Source organism: Myiozetetes cayanensis, unplaced genomic scaffold (genome assembly GCF_022539395.1).
Source record: "Myiozetetes cayanensis isolate MyiCay16 unplaced genomic scaffold, myiCay2020 scf10, whole genome shotgun sequence".
Lineage (NCBI taxonomy): Eukaryota > Metazoa > Chordata > Aves > Passeriformes > Tyrannidae > Myiozetetes > Myiozetetes cayanensis.
This window is the reverse complement of record NW_026086605.1, coordinates 30,514,018-30,527,932: the sequence shown is the minus strand read 5'-3', so window position 1 is coordinate 30,527,932 and position 13,915 is coordinate 30,514,018. Positions and strand designations below refer to the sequence as shown.

Below are 13,915 nucleotides of genomic sequence, written 5' to 3'. Positions count from 1 at the left end.
ATGTGTTTGACTGTTATGTGTGCTTATGACAGTAATGTAGATTATTGGTCACTAAATACAGAAGAAAGTTTCAAAAAACAGTTCCCAGTATTCTAAGGAAAATACCTGTAGGTCAGGCTTTTCTTGAGGCAATGCAACTTTCTCCTTTGAATTTCTCCAGGGGTGAATTTGTTCTTTTAATCCTCCTTTCCTCGTGTGTTTGCAACAGTGCTTCCCAATGGCAGCACTATAATTAAGGAACTCTCAACATTTCTCTTACAGTAATGGTGCAGTAATATTTTAACTGTAGATCTGAATTTCAGCTAATGTAAAAAATTTGGAATGGTGGAGAAATGTTTACCTTCTGTCACAGATACAGTTTGATGAAATTTTACTGGCAATTGCTTTTGTAAATACTTCATACTTTTTCCCTGCAAAAATATTTTGGTGATGTGATGTGGGAGGGATTCAGTTCTCTTGAGGATTTTACAATGCTACAAAATGAACCCTGCTCTAGCAATTTTGCCAGTATGTATGGGAGTAAATGGAGCTCGTTAGCCCTATAAGGTAATCCATCTACGTCCTGAGGACCTCGCTGCCACCGCCCAAGCTCGCTTGGCCCCGGCAGATGAACCTTAGGATTAAAGGGTGGGCTCAGTTCCGCGCACACTGTGTCTCACCTAAAAAATCCAATGCGCAGGCTGGAAGGTGTAAAGACCTTCCCCGGATCTTCGCTCGTGAAGACTGGCCATTATATTATTATATTATGTTAAATAAGATTAATACCTTTGTAGTTCTTCCCTTCTGCCATTACCAAGGAAAAGGACTCTTGCCTGACTTGGAAAAGACTATAAAAGGATTCTTTAAAAATAAAGCTCTACGTGCCTTGCTACTTTATTAAAAGAGAAAAAAAAACCCTGTTAGTAGAATTCATGATGCTTTGGCAATATGACTTCCAAACAATGAGAAATTTCAAGGCACTGGAATATTTTTGATTTTGTTAAAGCTCTCTGATGCCTGGTTTTCAAAACCACTGCTAGTGGTTCTAGTTTGGTTTTAATTTTACAGCGATAAATTCTGCTCCTGACATACTTAAATGCTGAAGTTATCAATGTATGCATAATTGGAAAGTGATGGTTTTTTCTTCATACTTTGCAAATTACGCAAACATACTCCTTTAAGCCCTCTGATTTTTGCCTATTCTGCATGTAGCAATGATACTCTGGCAGCTCCTGGAGTAGTATGTTCTACACCCTCTGTAAAAACTGCAAATATGTGCAAGAAGTACATGATTACATGGTCCATGGCTTTTGAATGGTAGCATTAAAAAGAACAGAATCCTTCTTGGTAACTATTCCTAATAAACATAATTAAGGAAAGTCTCATCAAACGGCTTGGGTTGAAACATGAAAATTGTCTTCATTCCCTCCTTCTTAGACTTGGAATCACTTGTGTGTATTCCTCTGCAGTTTCTACAATTAGCGTTATCCTTCAGCTACACCGTTTTGCTAGAATTTACAGCAAGTGTTTCAGGGGGAGATGGCTATCCATCAGAACCAACCCTGGTTATATTCTTTCTGCTTACGATTTAAGGCCTTAACTCACTGAGGAAACAAAAGAAGTGGTAACTAGATTTGCTTAGACACATTGAAGTAAACCACTAAAATATATGAACTATGTTTGGACAGGAAAAACTTTGTGTTGATACAATCCAGTCTAACCCACTGAATTTGTTGTATTGCAAAAGTCCAATCTTTGCAAGGCAATCTTTGCTGGTGTAACTAAATCATGTAATTAAACTGGTGTAATTGGTTGTAAGAGGCACAAGGTCTTACTTTCTTGGAAAAGCTTTCTCTTTCACAAATGAATGGTTCCAAGGTATAAAATATGCAGAATGTAACAGGAGTTTCAGACTTTGAATTTTGATCTTGAATGAGTAAAACCACGATGTTGGTACTGTCTAGGATCATACTGTTCAAACTTAAGGAAGAATTGTACTGTAAACTTGAGGAGGATTGTAATCCAAATCAGTACATTCTTTGAACAACCTAGTGAAAAAAATATTTAAGTTACAGGTGCTTTGTTCATTTTGGTTTCGCTTCAGCTACTTTAAGTTATACATCTTCATCTTTTTAAGACAGGCATGTTGCAACTAAGTCTATGGATTTTTTCTTCTTGAATTACCACCTGAATTGAAGCCCAGAGGAGTCACTGAATGCTTTTCCCCAACAGTTTCAGTAGGATTTATATCAGGCTCTTAAACCGTAATTGGGGTCTTTTACTTTCATGTCTACCTTGCTATGGGACAGAGGTGCAGAAGAGCAAGTTGTAGTTAATAAGGTTATTTTTCTAAGATTAATGATGATGAGATTAAGCTGCCCTTGATTCTCCTATTTAATCCTGCTCTGTTGGTTTGACACCCTATAAAGATCAGGATATGGCTGTTGGCTGCTGTTCTTGTATATAAGCAGTGATTCAGAGACCAATAACACTTGGCTTTGGCAACTGTGAAAAGGGTGAGAAAATCCACTTTGCTTCTCTTCCCTTTACCACTCCACCCTGTATCTTCTAGTTCCTGCAACCAGAGATCTGTCTTCTAGGCCTGTCCTCGTGATCTCTTTATTGCACCATTATAAGCAACTCAGCAGGGATGGCATATTGTTGCAGAGATCTCTGTTTGTGTGTTGTTCCTGTCAAATTTATGCAATCTTTGACCGACATTACGGCTTCTAAAATTTGGTCTACATTTTGTGTCCTTCTGCGTATAAAGCTACTAGGCTTTTAATGGGTGATTTATGCAAGCCTCAAAAGGCAGGCAGAGCATTTTTAATGCTTGAAGAATAAGGGCTGATCCATTTATATATGGGTTTTGAAGCTCAATAGCTCGGATCAAGAGTGAGAAGCAAAGACTGCATTTGCCACTGAAAACCTCCTTTAGTTGTATTATAAAGAGTTCCAAGTCTCTTTGAAACTCAGTACTTAGAGACAAGTGAATTTTGACTCATCTACACAGAGGAGAGATGGACACTGACAGCTAGCCAGAAGGTCAGACAGACAGACAGAAAATTTTCCCCAGCTGACTGTTTGCTATGACTCCCATTTCATTCCACAAAGAAGTTCTTTCCATTCCATTAACATCTGATTAGATGGCAGAAACACTTTAAGAAACTCTGAACAGTTATGCAGGTGCCAGCACTATTACTTCCAGATTCATTCCTTTGCCAAACAGCAAAATGTCACAGAGTCAAGAAGAAATCCTACTAGTCAGTTTGTCCTCTTTAGCTCTTGGTTGGAACTGTTTTTATAAGCTGATTGAATCTTTCTTAAACATGTAGTTCTGAGGATCTAGAAGCATGGAATATAGCAAACACAAGCTGTTGCAAAATTATTACCATTAGAGAAGATTACACGTGTAATACAAAACTCTGCCATAGAACAAATTCTTAATACAGCCTTGTCCTCTCTGGGTTGTGAATGCAGCGAGCCATCACTCTGCCACTTCTTCCCTTGGGAGACTCTTACATAACTGCTCAGCTGTTTCTCTTGCTGTTCTTATTAAGCCAAAATTTTGTTTTGCTTAATTGTATTCTGGTACATCTAACTTTGCAAACTGGGACTGTTCAAGTGAATCCATTCCCTTTTAAGACCAGATTATGCAGCCTATAGGAAAACAAGTGCAGCAGCAAAGACAATATCAGAGTTTTGTAAGGCTTCATGAGAGGCTCTGACAGCACAAGTGAACATACCTGGCTCAGCTGAGCGCCCTTCCAGCAACACAGGTCAGCCCTATCCTGGGCTGTGTTAGGATGAGTGTAGCCAGGAGGTTGATGGCAGGGATTATTTCCCTCTACTCGGCACTTGGGAGGCAGCTCCTGAAGAACTGTGCTGAGCTTCAGGCTTCACTTACTGAAGAGAGATTGACCAACTGAGGAGACTGCAAGGAAAGGCCACTAATATGGTTGGGGACTGAAACACGAGATGTGCACAGACACTAAGGGAGCTGCTTATCTGGCCTGGAGAAGAGAAGGCTAAAAGGGCTTCTAATTACTATCTCAGGTACCTGACAGGGGTTTATAGGGGAAACTAGATCTTCTCACAGTTGCACAGCAAAAAGATGAGAGGCAGCAGTCACAAGTAGCAGCAAGGCAGGTGTAAAGAAAAACATTTTCTCAGTGGTTGTAAAAAAGCCCATTTTCTTAGTGTGGGACTAAGCAATGGAACAGGTGGGTTGCAGACTGTGGAATGACCATCCATGACCTGATCAAGCTTTGAAGTTAGCTGTGCGTTGAGGAGGAGATTTGACTAGATGACCTCCAGAGGACCCTTCCCACCTAAATTGTGACTCTGTTGTAGGGTGAGGTGGAGAGAAGCAGGGTCTTGTAATTAATATCTTAAGTATGGAAGCGAGGAAATGCAAAAGCCCATATCCTACACATGAATAGACTGAAAACTAAAGTGTTGCTGAAATACAACCCTCTGAAAAATAGTAGATATCTAATTTTTATTCCAAGTTATAAGTATTGGCATTTCCCTTCTCTAGGTAGTCCCTTTCCTGTTTACTCAGCTGTTTAAAATGTATGCCTATATTAAACCTTCTATATCCCCCTTCTAGTGAAAAAGAATATGGAAATATAATTCATAAGGCAGAATGCTCTAATAAAACCTGGTGCACTGCGGGCTTCTTAAGCGATGATGGTCTTGCACTATATTTAGCACTCAATGAATAACTGAAAAAAAAACCAAACCGCTAACAAACAAATGCCTAGTGATCTCTGTCAGTGTCCAATGCACACAGTGAAGGTATCATTGTATATGTTACATGTCGTCATCTCTGAGAATTAAGACAATTGTGTGGGATCACAGGAAAAGGGATGCAACTGGCCTAATCAATTTGCATAGCTGGCTGAGAGTACATGTTGACATCACTAAGTAGAACCACCTTACGTCAAACTCTAAATTCTGTCTATATTATACCAAAGAGTAAAAAGGACTGGGTACAATGTACAATAGTTTTGAAAAGAAAGCTAATTGTGAATGCATAAGGATTTGGCATGGGTACATTGTAGCCCTGAATGCAAACCTATTAATGAAAAAAAATGTATTGACAGGAAACGGATTGAATTTTATTTCAGTGTGTACAGAATATGTATTTACATAGGTTTTTTCAAGGCATTTATTCTCTTTATGAATTTTTATGGGTAAAATCTAATGAAATATATCCTAATCCATTACAGAAGTAGTTCGAAATTATTTTGATCTACCCGCATCATTAAAGCCTCTAAGTCTAATTGTGGGGAAAAAGTAGACTTCAATGACATTAACTGGTAATTCTGATATTTTAATTCACATGCTGCCAGTTGGCTGAGACTACGTATATCACAGACAATTGGTGGATGGTGAAGTCCGTAACTGAAATACCACATGTCTCCTTATTTTGGTTGTTCATCATTCACTCATGTTCTTTTTGTATTGTTGAAAGCAGATTTCACAGGCTTTAGAGATCACCTCCTGTCCCTGTGAGACTGCCATATGCAGTGTGGAGCCCATACAGGACAATTTAACTTACTTTGTTTTATTTAATTTCTTGTGCATTTAAATTATTTCCACCAACAATCTTTTCATCTAAACATGCTCCTAAAGTCTTCTAATACGAAAGGCTCTTGCATTCAAGGATGAGGGAGAGAGAGGAACTCTAGTTTGCCCTGTACTGTTGAGTTTTGGTTTTGGACTGTCCCATCTGGCATCCTCTGCAATGCCAGACCTTTCAGTGCACACTCAAGCTCTGTCCTGTAACTGTCTCTGCTGACTCTTGTTGGTGTAACTTGCCTTGGGAAACTGCATTTGTGCTTGGGTGTTAGTACTTAAAACAGAGGAGAAATAATATCAGTTATCCTGAATTAAAAGCTTGAGTGGGTCCTCAGAGGGAGCAGGGAGCCATGTCTCCAGTTTGTTTGTTTGGGTTTTGTTGTTTGTTTTTTTAAGCAGACCATACCTAGATCTCTAGTCCAGGGAAGAACCCCTTCCTTCCACGTGGCCCATGGGTCTGGAATGTAGACTTTCTCAGAAGGCTGCTAAACAGAAATATAAAAACTAAATCCCAGAGTTACCATGCTTAGACTATCCTTCTGCAGATAGAGCAGACTGAGATTATGATGGGGTGGTAAGGAGCATGGGCTGGTCCACTTCCTCCCCTTCCAGAAGAGTTTTGTCAATGTAGCTGAAGTAAGTGCTTGTAGTCCCTTCTTCCTGCACCTCCTGTTATCCTTGACTGGTATTTTTTCAACCTGTCTACTCCTGAGCCTTTCCCTACTGTCTCGGGAGTGCAGAGGATGGAAGGGCCTGAGGGCGTTGAGCTCCAGCGTTTCTGAGCTGGTAGAAAGCTCCCTGAGGAGTTCTACTAACACTGCGTGTCGGAGCAGCCTCTGAGGTTAAACTAACTCTCCAGATCCTGGAGTAGAAAGGTTATTTGTAAATTCAGTTACAGTTTATGCACAACTGATGCTCTCTCCTGATGTGTTTTAATCATGTGAGAATTATAGTCTCAAAAACAAAAGGTTAATTTAGCCCCAGAGTAACAAATAATATGTTGGAGCATATGGGAATGTACATTTTACGTTTACTTCCAAACGCATTCTGTAATTTAGCAAAACCAAAATAGTTCTAAGTAAGTAGAATTCTCCGTGGGTGTGAACGCATTTTTTAATTATTATTTTATTCTTTTTTAATCCAGTCCTTCTCTCAGCTGTGTGATAGTGTTAAAAGCGCGTAGCGGAGCTGCAGTGATGGAGCACGCTTGGCAGCCCATAAACATGTTTTGGAAAGCTGTATCGACTTGGCAAACAGGGACTCTAGTTAAATGGTCCAATGCCATGTCCTCTAGGATTGCCTGCAAAGACACAACTTATTCCCTTCCCCTTCCCCTCTAGCTGTTATTCCCCCCTGAAAACAAACAAATTAAAATGAAAAATCCAAGCTGGCTACCTGGGATACTTAAACATCTAATTGAGTAAAACTTTACCATTCATCTATTTTTAATGCTTATGCAAAGTCAGTGGAATACTTGTGGTTTATTACTGTGCTTTCTTGTACCACCATCTAGAAACTGTCAGTTACTCTGCAGCCCCTGTTAGAGATTCATTCTAACCACTTCTCAAGGTGTCACTCACGTTTATGGTCAAAACTCAACTGTTTGTTAGAGAAGTTTGGAAAGATGTAAATACAACTGTGTCAGAGAGGAGAGAGCTTCTAGCTGTCCTGGAGTTTTATTTTATACTTTGCCAGAAAAGCTGACACCTGAATTATATAAGAAGTTTTACGTTTGTGGTGGGAAGGCACTGAGTGGTAAGAGTTGCTGTAGATGGTCATTAAAATGGAAACAACATCATATCATGGAGCTATTTCCACAGCTGCAGAAGCCTTCAGGCTCTGGGTACCCTTTGATGAAACAGAAAAAGATGAAAACTTGAGACCTTTTCTTTATCCCCATCAAAAGCAAAGCTCTCTTTCTCTTTTTTCACATTTCAACCACCTGACTAATCTTTGTCATTGCTGTATTCTGCTAAATTTACTGTTGTGCACTAAAAATAACACCTTTTTTCTGCTCTCTTCCTTTATTTTTGTAGTAAAGCTCTGTAAAGAACTTGCAAGCAGATCTAAAGGTTTGGGGGTTTTTGTTGGTTTTATTTTTTATTGCAGTCCAATACTTCTTCAGTCAGTACCATGGCAAGTCTGGTTGCTTTGTATTGGTTTTCTCTCACATGATGTTCACTTACCTGTTCTGACATTAACACTCAGTGTTTGCAGCAGTGATTGTCTGGGTGTTTTTAATAGAGACATGGGTTCTAGCTGTGTGATTTGTCTTCAGAAATGGATCATTTAGACTGTAGAACAAAGGTACCAATAAGGAATTAAAAATTGCCCTACTATAAAAGGAATACCTTTTGTATCACCCTGCTTTGTTCAGCCTCCTGAATTCAGCGGGATGAACCTGAGCCTTTTTGTTTTCCTAAAAATTGTGTGTTGGAGAAACAAGTGAACACCTGGGGCTGTTGTTCTTGCATAGCATGGAAATTTTTAGCCCTCATTTGTGGAGAAAAAAGAGTTCCCATAGATCCTGAAACTTAAGTAATGGAAGGTGATTCTACTGTGCATTTTAAATCTGTTGTCATTCCTTTACTTTTTGTTGTCTGCATTGTCAAGTGGATTTTTTTTTGATTGCAAGCAGGTAGTCTGAGTGAGAGTTGTTTTCGTTTCTGATGCATTTGTCTTGTCCATCCAAACTCTGTACAAAGCTAGGAGACTAACACTTAATATTTACCATGATGCACGTTGTTCTCTTGCCCCTAATAGCTGTCAGTGATATGAAGTTGCAAACTGTAATTTGTCCTGACATAGATATACTCAACTGAAAATTGTTGCAGTCTGACCTGGTTAATGTAAGTTTGGCTTCTGGGTATTTGAAAAATGTAAGTAATTGACTATAACCAAATGCAGTTGGATGCTGTTAACCTGTTAATGGTACTGTTAACTATTATTATAAGTGGTATTTTTAAAAGAACTTTATGATGTTTGCCAGCAAAATACTGTGTTAATGCTACGAGACTATGTGATTTGTGAGTCCTGGTTGCTGTTAAGAGAATATTTTTTGAATAGTGACTATTTTCTTAATAGTCACAGCTATGTCAAAAAGTTCGCTGAGCTGCAGCAGTTGTACCCATGCCCCTTACTGATCAGTGACATTTTTCTTGATGTCAAGTGGTAAAGGGAAGAGCCAGAGACTGCTGCAGGGAGTGTGGTCAGGGAGCCTGGCCTGGATTGTGAGTACTTTCCGCAGTAACACTCAAGGCCTTGAGCTGTTTTCACTGGTTTGAAAACACCAAGTCTAGATTGTCAATATATAAGGGAAGGGGGGATTGTGGTTTAATTGTTATGTGTTTGTTTTACATGAAGGGTTCAAACATTAGTAAAAATAGAGAGAAGTGATTTCAAAACATAACAGCAGCACCTGCACTAAGAAATCGCACACCCAATTTAGGGCATTATCTAGGGAGGCCTTCGGAACCTTTGCATTGTGTATGTATACACGGTGTTTACAGTGTCTATGTACAGAGAATGGGCGTGGGGGGTAGTATGGGTTTGGTTTGGGCTGGTTTTGTGCTCGAGCTTTTCCTGTGCGGCCGTGGGAGAAAGACCCCGCCTGCTGGTGTCGGGATGGAGGATTGGGATGGCCCCGGAGCTTGCCCCGCTGGGCAGTAGGGCAGGATCTGGATGAGCCCCGGGGCTGCTCCGCTGGGGCGGTGGGGCGGGATGTGCCCCGGGGCTGCCCCGCTGGGCGGCGGGGCAGGATCTGGATGTGCCCCGGGGCTGCCTCACTGGGGCGGTGGGGCGGGATCGGGATGTGCCCCGGGGCTGCCCCGCTGGGCGGTGGGGCAGGGGGCCGCTCCGCGCTCCTGCGGGCGCTGTGCGGGCGCGGGCGGCTCCATCCGCCGCCCCTTTACGCGCGGCCGCGGTTTCATGAATGAAATCCAATCGCCGCGCTATAAATAGCCCGCGGGGCCGGGACGTCACGGCTCCGCCGGCCCCGAGCCAGCGCCGCGGGGCGGGACGAGCCGGCCGGGCCGGGCGGGGACCCCGCGCTCGCCGCGGGGCCGGGCGGGCGGAGCGGTGCCCGCGGCGATGCCGCCTCCCTGCCGAGCCGCGCCGGCTCCGGGCGCTGCCCCGCCGCCGTGAGGAGCAGCGGGCACGGGCAGCGGCGGCGGCTGCCGCCCCGTCCCGACCCCGGTGCAGCCCCGCCGCCCGCACCCCGGCTGCCGGGCGTCCCGCCCTCCCGGGTAGGTCCCGCGTCGCCCGGGCGCGATCGTGCTCCGACCCGCGAGTGTCGGGGCCGGGTGCCGGCGCCCTGCGCGTCCCGTTTGCCCGCAGGTGCGCTCCCACCTTGTCGGGAGAGACGGGAGGAGGAGGAGTTGGCATCCTCCCCTCCCCCGAGGACAGGGAGGGCTGAGTCCTTGATGAAGCGGATCTGTCTGGCTTCCTCTTGCAGCGAGGCCACGAGGTGTAAGGCAAAAATAGAGGGGTACGATGTGTACGGGAAGCAGAAACCTCCTGGCGCTTGGTACTTCTGAGTATCATTTACTAAAACCCCAAAGGATTTCTTTTCCTCTCTCTTTTCCCCCCCTCTTTTTTCCCCCTGCCGTGTCTGTGAAGTCTGTTGTGAGCTGCTGTGACAACAGCAGGAGGCTACTGGGGGGCCTTGCAGCACAGATTATCAGGTGTCTGTGTCGGGACCTATTTGGGGGCCGTAGAAAGGGGTAGAGCCAAACAGTAGTAGACTTTTAATTTATTTAGTCAACCTTTAGTGGCATCCAGCATCTAGAGCAAAGAGAAATCGGTCACTAGACATATTGAGGCAGACTAGTCAGAGAGCTCCAAGTTGCCTTCTATTGGTCAAGGCACTACTCAGGCTTCTGAAGGAAGCAATATACTTGTTTAAAAAATGATAATAATAAAAGAAAGCCCTTGAGGCTCTGCATATGGTCACAGCAAGAGCAAGGAAGTGATGCCAGAATAGTCTCAATGACTTTGTTCATCCTCAGTTTGTGTACTATTTCAGGACACACAGCTGACTCGAAGCCAAATGTTCAGCTTGAGCTGTAATAGAAGCTGAGGTGGAAATAAGCTTGCTTAGTGTGCTTAAGGGGAGTTTTTTAGCTACTGGTCTTTCTAGGTAAGAATAATGCATGTGGGGAGAACCCCACCATTCTTAGGACTACACTGAAAACTTGTCATGTGACTGCTCAGTGTAAGTAGCGACTGAATGGCACATATCTCAGTACAGGCTGTATTTCAGCACTGGTAATCACACTACATGGAAACAGAGTGGCTTAATCTCTTTTCAGTATTTTTCTGATTTCCTTTCCCATTAGGCAATGCTTTTCTCTTCTATGCATGTTTGATTTGTACATAGGATTTTGTGTCTCAGATATACAGTGTATCTATCCGTTGTTAACAGAAGAAAAAAAAATTGTGAGTTCAGTATTTGTACTAGGGTTTTTTATTTAAGTGACATAATACTTAAGGAGCATAAGATCTGGGACAGGCTCAGATACACAGAAGTATTTTTATCCAAGGAGAAACAAACATCAATTTTAGCTCTACGGAGCTAAAACTCCTGCCCTTTTAAAACTCCAAGCCTCACAAATACTGTAGAGCATTAGGCTGAGAGGAAGAGCTGATCACTTGACCAGTAAATCCCGATGTTTGATTCTTTGCTAATACATTTTATTTGCTGAAAGAATGCTTGAGTCCTACATCCAGATGTTGCCCTGTGCCGAAGGAGATGAAAGTACAGAGAAGCCTTGAAGGAGGAGAAGCAAAGGAGCGACAGGTGTTTGATGTTCTCCTCCCCTGCTCTCATCTATCCTGCCAGAAGAGTACACAAACATTGTAGGGCAAAGTATGTGCTTGGGAGGGAGGGAAAGGAAAGGCTGAGCTGTCCTTGCTGCACACAGCAGACATGTGGAATAGTTTGGAGCAAGACTAGTCAGACTGGTGTGAATGTATCCTTGGATCATTGACTGGGTTTCCATAAAAGAGCTCAAAAGCTTGTGCTGAAGGTCTGGATAGTGCCTAAGCTAGAACTGGTGCAACCTGCAGTGCATGTGGTCATATCCCTTTGGTACCAGGGATAGGTTCATGAAATAAAAGTACGCGTTCCCTTTGGTTCCCATCCAACACCTTTCTACTTTCTGTTTTCCTTTCCTTTCTGTCTGACATGAGACACAAGATAGCAATTTCTTTCTTCTTTTTGAAGTATGTTTTTGCAAGTGTGGCATTAGACAATACAAGTAAACCCCACATCTTCGTGCCTCTTGCACTATTCAGGTAATGTTGCTGGATTTGCATTTGAGACATAAATGCAGGACTTGACCCATGATCTGAAAGTAGCATTTATCTGAAGTCTGACATCCTGAAGTATTTACTATTCTAGTCAGTGTTTAAGTCTTTGGAGGATTTTACCTGCTGTCATTGTGAGGTCTCACTCTCCTTGGGTAATTTCCTTGTGGTAATAACTTCTGGGAATGAATAAAATCACATATAACATTTTTCTAACATGACTGATGAACGAAGAGGAAAATGCATGAGAAATGTCATATAAAGTTCAAGAAATAAGAGCCTGATTCTCTATTTTGTAAAGAAAACAAGTACAGAAAGTGAATTCAACAGCTCTCTGTGTTAGAAGGTCACCAGTGTCTCTGGAATATTTTTCTTTGTTTGTAGCTCTAGCAAAACTTGCTAAATATTTTCTTCACAGAAATGCACAAAAGTTGGGAGAATGCCTTATTGGGTGGTTGTTGTTGTTTTTCTTTCTGGACTGTTGGGAACGCTGCTCAGAATAATGTTGTTACCAGTCAGCATAGAATGTCAACACCTGTCTTTATAAATGGGTGAAATCACCAACAACCTATTCTACAGTGCCAGTAGTTTAATACTGTACAAGTGTCTTAATTGCAAAAGAGTAAAATCAGAGATTTCATGAAGTTTATTACCATGAAACATAGTAGGGTTGAATCAGGCTTTTCCAGTGATCCGTCTTCCTTTGAGCGCAATTTTTTATATTATCCCAAATACTCCTGGGTATTGCAATCACTAAGGATTCAATCACAGCCTGGTCCCAGTTATGTTGATCCAAATACTAAAACAGGAGCCAGAGCATCTGATGTTTTATCTACATTAGTGGATCATGTGATGCAGTTGCAGGGGACCTGGGGATAAAAAAATTGTTGCTGTGGACCCAGTGTCCATACTGCACACAGTTCAGGGACAAAAGGTGTTACTTCAGATGGCCTTTAATCTGGTCCTGTGGACTGAACACTTACTCATTAGTGGTGGGTGGCACACCTTTCACTTCAGATTCACCTGAAAGGAATTCAGTTTGTGCACTCTGTGGCTGCACCTGATGTGAACCAAAGCATGGAGCATTTGTTTCAAAAATGTATTCTTGAGCTGAATTAAAATGCTCTTAGCAGTGCACCCTCGTTCTGCTCCTGCAGTATAATCTTTTCTTGCAGAAGGTGGACTAATCTAAGGACTGTACACAATGGCATTTTATGGGTGGCTACTTTATTGAGTGCCAGCTGTTTGGTGATGGTTATCACCATCAGTGGGTATTGTCTGTTCTTCAGCTACATGATTCTCTAATGTCAGGCACAGTTAAATTCAGTTTGTGATGATATGAGAGATTATGACCTATAGCAAGGCCAGATCTTGGTCACTCCTTAGTCCCTTGTGTCTACTGGGATTATTATCACTGTTAAATGGAAAGAGTAGTCAGTTGTAGCTTGGTGTATCTGGAATCCTCACAAAATGCATCTGCAAAGCCAAAGTGTGAGCCTTAAATCAGTCATGTACCAGCTGTGGGATATTTTCCTCTGTCCAGGGCTGGGTCCAGTATTTTCCACATCTCTGCCCAGTGAAAGAAGAAGCAAAAGGAGGCACAAGGGACTGTCTCGTGTTGTGGCTTGTTCTTGAGGTAGACTCTGAAAAATTGGTGAAAGGAAGACTGACAGTGCTGCAGGCCCTCCCACCACATAGAAAACACTCATCCCAGATTCTCACACACAAGGTCCTTAAATGTCTTTCACCTGCTATATGGATTAATTTCTAGGGAGATGATCTCATCACAAAGGATATCCCAAGGTATGTCACAAGTCAAAATAATGTGTGAGCTTCTCAGTGTAATCAGCTTCTTGATTTCTGCCCTTCAGGTGTTCAGAACTTGTAAAAAATTTGACATAGTTCAAGTCTAATGCTGAACTCTGTATTTGCATCTCTATTTGGTCTGATAGTCTGGGTGTGTGTAACACAAAAACAGGTCCTTGTGGACTGCGTGTTTTTTAAGGAGGCTCAAGAGAATCTGTTGTTGTACCTAAAGTTGAAT

The 13,915-nt window shown here is 42.4% G+C and overlaps 2 protein-coding genes across 3 annotated transcripts in view; both read left to right on the top strand.

The window, feature by feature from the left end:
* TMEM26 (transmembrane protein 26) overlaps window positions 1-13,915 on the top strand; it is a 386,732-nt gene that overhangs the window by 123,139 nt on the left and 249,678 nt on the right. The gene's annotated exons all lie outside the window — the stretch shown is intronic.
* RHOBTB1 (Rho related BTB domain containing 1) overlaps window positions 1-13,915 on the top strand; it is a 54,658-nt gene that overhangs the window by 8,055 nt on the left and 32,688 nt on the right. The window contains exon 1 of one of the 2 annotated variants that reach the window (XM_050340703.1): window positions 9,686-9,809. The exons of the other annotated variant lie outside the window; for it this stretch is intronic. The gene's annotated coding sequence lies outside the window, so the exon portion shown is untranslated. Of the gene's footprint in view, window positions 1-9,685; window positions 9,810-13,915 lie in introns of those variants that run through there. 2 annotated transcript variants of the gene reach the window in all.